This window comes from Mobula hypostoma, chromosome 31 (genome assembly GCF_963921235.1).
Source record: "Mobula hypostoma chromosome 31, sMobHyp1.1, whole genome shotgun sequence".
NCBI lineage: Eukaryota > Metazoa > Chordata > Chondrichthyes > Myliobatiformes > Myliobatidae > Mobula > Mobula hypostoma.
The window spans coordinates 5,603,593-5,608,820 of NC_086127.1; the positions used below are offsets into that span (position 1 = coordinate 5,603,593).

The 5,228-nt window shown below is 45.0% G+C and overlaps 1 non-coding gene across 1 annotated transcript; it reads right to left on the reverse strand.

Moving 5' to 3' along the window:
• Positions 1 to 2,722: 2,722 nt before the first annotated feature.
• trnap-agg (transfer RNA proline (anticodon AGG)) lies at positions 2,723 to 2,810 on the reverse strand. The gene is given in 2 exon segments: positions 2,723 to 2,758; positions 2,775 to 2,810. It is a non-coding gene; the product is annotated as a tRNA-Pro (tRNA).
• Between the last annotated feature and the right edge of the window lie 2,418 nt (positions 2,811 to 5,228).

Genomic DNA, 5,228 nt, shown 5'->3' on the forward strand with positions numbered 1-5,228 from the left:
CTAAACCCAACGCCATCTGCATTTCCGGAGTAGCCATCCACGCAGGACTCTGTTAAAAGACCTGCTCAAGTCCGTGTAGTCACCGCTCACCGCCCTACACACATCGATCCTCCGGGTTACCTCTCCGAAGAAGTCTAACAGCTTTGTGAGATCGGATTTACTGCGCACACGGCAGTGCTGACAATATTAACCCCTCTGGTAACGTCTCTACCGCGAGTGTCAGGCTCACCGGCCTGTATTTCCTTGTTTTGCCTGGGCTACCCTCAAATAATGGCTCGCCGTGAGACACCTTTCAGTCCCCTGGAAGATCACCTTTGCCTGAAGATGAAGCAGATGTCTCCACAAGGTCTGCGAGTTTTCTTCCTCATCTTCTCACAGGATCAGAAGATGCATCTGGTCGGACCCTGAGGATTTATAACACAAGGTAGGGTTCAGTATAGGAATCAAGTAGCAGGTTTAGAGAGGATGCTGCCCGGATTATGAAGATGTATCTAGTCAAACCCTGCGGGTTTATAACACAAGGTTGGGTTCATTATAGGAATCACGTAGGAGGTTTACTGGGATGCTGCCCGGATTATGAAGATGTACCTGGTCAGACCCTGAGGATTTATAACACAAGGTAGGGTGCATTATAGGAATCTAGTAGGAGGTTTAGAGAGTAGGTTTACCGGGATGCTGCCCGGATTATGGGGATTAGTTGAGCGAGCTGGGGGTTTTCTCTTTGGAGTGAAAGAGGACGTGAGGCGACCAGATGGAGTTGTACAAGATGATAAGATGCATAGACCTCTGGATAGGCAGATAGTTTTCCCACGGCGATAATGGGATCGTGTTCAGGTAACCTGAGGCGCTCTGTCCTCCTCCATCCTCTGCGTCACCTTTTCAAACAACACAACGACATTCACGAGAGGCGTTTTACTCGCCCGAAATCTACGCTGGCCATTCCTGCACGGAGCTCGTCTTTCCAATCGCTGGTAGATCGTGTCTCTCAGAATCACCCGCAGGTTGTTTCCCATCACTAATGTTGGGATTAAAGACTTGTTCATTCCTGTCCTGTCCTTGTAGTCTATCGTCACTGAATGCTCAGCATTCGCCACCCTCCAGTCTCCAGTACCCCACGTGACTCGCGATAGTAAAACTACCTCTGATACCTCTGAACACGCTCTACCTGAACTCTGGATATCGCACCTGAAAACCAGGTGTCTATTTACCAGAAAATAAAATCAGCCTGTTCTCAACCATAAACCCTTGCAAATCCCCGGTTAATCGCTCTCAAATTGGCCCCGCGCTAAACTAACACCTTAACTTGGAGATCAGCCTTAACTTTCTGAAGAACTATTTTCAGCCTGATGGAATTATGGTCACTGGTCGCGAAATGGTCTCTCGTTGACTCTTCAAGGCATTTGCCCTTAAAGATAAAATATAAAGATGAGCGTTATTTGTCACATATAATATAGCAGCTATTAGTGGGAAGTTAGAGGACTGGGAAGCTGTGAAAAACCTACAGAAAGCAGCTAAAGAGATAAAAGATGGAATACGAAGGACAGCCAGCTGATAATATCAAAGGTGATGCCAAATATGTCTGATATTCAGACATATAAAAAGTTACAGAGAGACGAGAGTATATATCGGACCGCTGGAAAATGACACTGGAGAGTTAGAAATGGAGGAACAATGAAATGGCAGAGGAAATTAATAACTATCCTGCACCAGTCCTCCCGGTGGAAGACACTGGCAGTATGCCAGAAATCCGAGAGAGTTTGGGGACAGAAATGAATGAGGTTTCCATTACTAAGGAGGAGCTGCTTGGGAAGCTGAAAGTACTGAAGATGGACAAGTCACCTGGACCTGATGGACAACAGCTCAGATTTCTGAAAGAGGTAGCTGAAGGGATTGTGGAGAAAGTAGTAATGTTCGCTCAGGAATCACTCTCAGTGTGCGACCTCTAGTTCCAACCTCAGTGGAAAAGGCTTGCTTGCACTAACCCGGTTTTTACCCCTCATAATTTTGTATACATGGATTGCTCTAATTCCCTGTGTTCCCAGCTCCTTTGTGAAACAATAAGGTTATGTTTGACACACTCTGCTCTGCAAGAGCGTCTCCAGACGTCAGAGAAATTTACTAAGAAGGTCATCTACTCAAATACTATTTTGTATGTTCACTGTCTTTATCTCATTTCAATGTGGAAAGTATGATACTCACGGTATTTGCTTCTATTTACTGACCTGAATTTCAGTAACACAAGAACAAAAATATATGGGTGCAGGAGTTGGCCACCAGCTTCACAACGCTTCCTATCCACTCCATTTATATCCTGGCTCCACTCCCTCATGGATTAGAGAGTCAAGGAGCAGTACAGAACAGAACAGGTCCTTCGGCCCATCTAGTCCATACCGGCCTTCTGACTAGTTCCATTTACCCTCTCCAAAAACATAGCCTTCCGAATCCATCTCATTCAATCTTCTCTTAATTGTCAAATTCAACCTGCATCTCGTTCACTCAAGCGATATCCTCTGAGCGAAGACGTTCCCCCACAGACTCTCTTTGAATATATAACTTTTCATACTGAACCTGTGACTTTCAGTTGTCATCTCACCCAGTCTGAGGGGGAAACCCTGAAGACATTGACCTCATCTACATTCCTCATAATTTCGTATACCACTAACCATCTACCCTCATTCTCCTGTGCTTCACTGAATAAAGTCCTAAAACATGTTATTCAGAGGGGCTCGTCCGGGATTTGAACCCGGGACCTCTCGCATACTCGCAAATTCAGGCCCTAAGCGAGAATCATACCTCTAGACCAACGAGCCAATTCAATGCTTCTGACCATAAAACTAATGCCTTTCACTTTCTCAACCTCCTTCCCCAACACAACTGGGAGGTATTTAATGTCCAATCTTAGAAGGCAAGACCAATGTGGAACAAGGAACAAAGAACTTGTCCAGCACACTAGGGGCCCTTCGGACCACCATGTTTTCTCCACCTATGTAAACCTACTTTCCCGTAACTATTACTCTGTCCACCTAAGTGTCTTTTAAACGTCGCAGATACACACGCCTCTACCAGACTGTTCCAAAAATCCAACAAACTGTGTAAAGAAAAACTTATCTCTGACATACTTTACTTGAGTATTCACTATGGAAAAGGATCTTGGTGATTATAGTGATGACTTGCAGCAGACTGAAAAGCTTGAGGATGTAGATATTAAGAACCACGATGTGCTGAAACTTTTGGAAAGCATCAAGTTGGATAAGTCGCCGGGACCAGATCAGATTTACTACAGTCTAGTGTGGGAGGCGAGGGAGGAGATTGCTGAGCCTCTGGCGATGATCTTTGAATCATCAATGGGGTCGGGAGAGGTTCCGGAGGATTGGAGGATTGCAGATGTTGTTCCCTTATTCAAGAAAGGGAGTAGAGATAGCGCAGGAAATTATAGACCAGTGAGTCTTACCTCAGTGGTTGGTAAGTTGATGAAGAAGATCCTGAGAGGCAAGATTTATGAACATTTGAAGAGCTATAGTATGATTAGGAATAGTCAGCATGGCTTTGTCAAGAGCAGCTCGTGCCTTACGAGCCTGATTGAATTTTTTAAGGATGTGACTAAACGTTGATGAAGGAAGAGCAGTAGATGTAGTGTATATGGATTTCAGCCTTTGACAAGGTACCCCATCGAAGGCTTATTGAGAAAGTAAGGAGTTATGGGATCCAAGGGGACATTGCTTTCTGGATGCAGAACTGGCTTGTCCACAGAGGACAGAGAGTATTTGTAGACGGGTCATATTCTGCTTGGTGGTCGGTGACCAGTGGAGTGCCTCAGGGATCTGTTCTGAGACCCTTACTCTTCGTGATTTTTATAAATGACCTGGATGAGGAAGTGGACGGATGGGTTAGTAAGTTTGCTGATGACACAAAGGTTGGAGGTGTTGTGGACAGTGTGGAGGGCTGTCAGAGGTTACGGTAGGACATTGATGGGATGCAAAACTGGGCTGAGAAGTGGCAGATGGAGTTCAACCCAGATAAGTGTGAGGTGGTTCATTTTGGTAGGTCAAATATGATGGCAGAATATAACATTAATGGTAAGACTCTTGGCAGTGTGGAGGATCAGAGGGATCTTGGGGTTGGAGTCCATAGGATGCTCAAAGCAGCTGCGCAGGTTGACTCTGTAATTAAGAAGGCAGACGGTGTATTGGCCTTCATCAATCATGAAATTGAATTTAGGAGCCAAGAGGTAATGTTGCAGCTATATAGGACCCTGGTCAGACCCCACTTGGAGTACTGTGCTCAGTTCTGGTCGCCTCTCTGCAGGAACGATATGGAAGCCGTAAAAAGGGCGCAGAGGAGATTTACAAGGGTGTTTCCTGGATTGGAGAGCATGCCTTATGAAAACAAGTTGAATGAACTCGGCCTTGTCACCTTGGAGCGACGGAGGATGAGAGGTGACCTGATAGAGGTGTATAAGACGATGAGAGGCATTGATCGTGTGGATAGTCAGAGGATTTTTCCCAGGGCTGAAATAGTTGCTACAAGAGGACGCAGGGTTAAGGTGCTTGAGAGTAGGTACAGAGGAGATGTCACGGGTAAGTGTTTTACGCAGAGAGTGGTGAGTGCGTGGAATGGGCTGCCGGCAATGGAGACGGATACGATAGGGTCTTTTAAGAGACTTTTGGATAGGTACATGGAGTTTAGAAAAATAGAGGGCTATGGGTAAGCCTAGTAATTTCTAAGGTAGGGACATGTTCGGCACAATTTGTGGGCCGAAGAGCCTGTATTGTGCTGTAGGTTTTCCATGTCTCTATGTTTCTATCTCCCCTAATCTGTTCTCCACTCTCCTTGCCGCTACCTACAAGGAGTTTGTACGTTCTCCCTGTTTCTGCGTGGATAATCTGATCAACTATTTCAGTTAGACCTCCCCCACCTTTTCTATCTATTACCTCATCCCCGTCACTGCACCGTCAGCATTTTAGACCGTTTTTTTATAATATTTACTGTAGACATGCACTTTATTGCATATCCGTACTTTAATCACTAATTTCTTTTATAACGTTCTTTATTCTTCATCATTGCTGAAAGTTGGGTTATTCTATCGCGTGTTTTTCTTGTTGACGACCACACCACAGCAAATTCATTGCACAGTAATGTGAACAAATCTTGGGCACATATAAATAGCTTGGAAGCCTAAGATTTTTGCACAGTACTGTGGTTATTTTATGTATTGCACTGTACTGCTG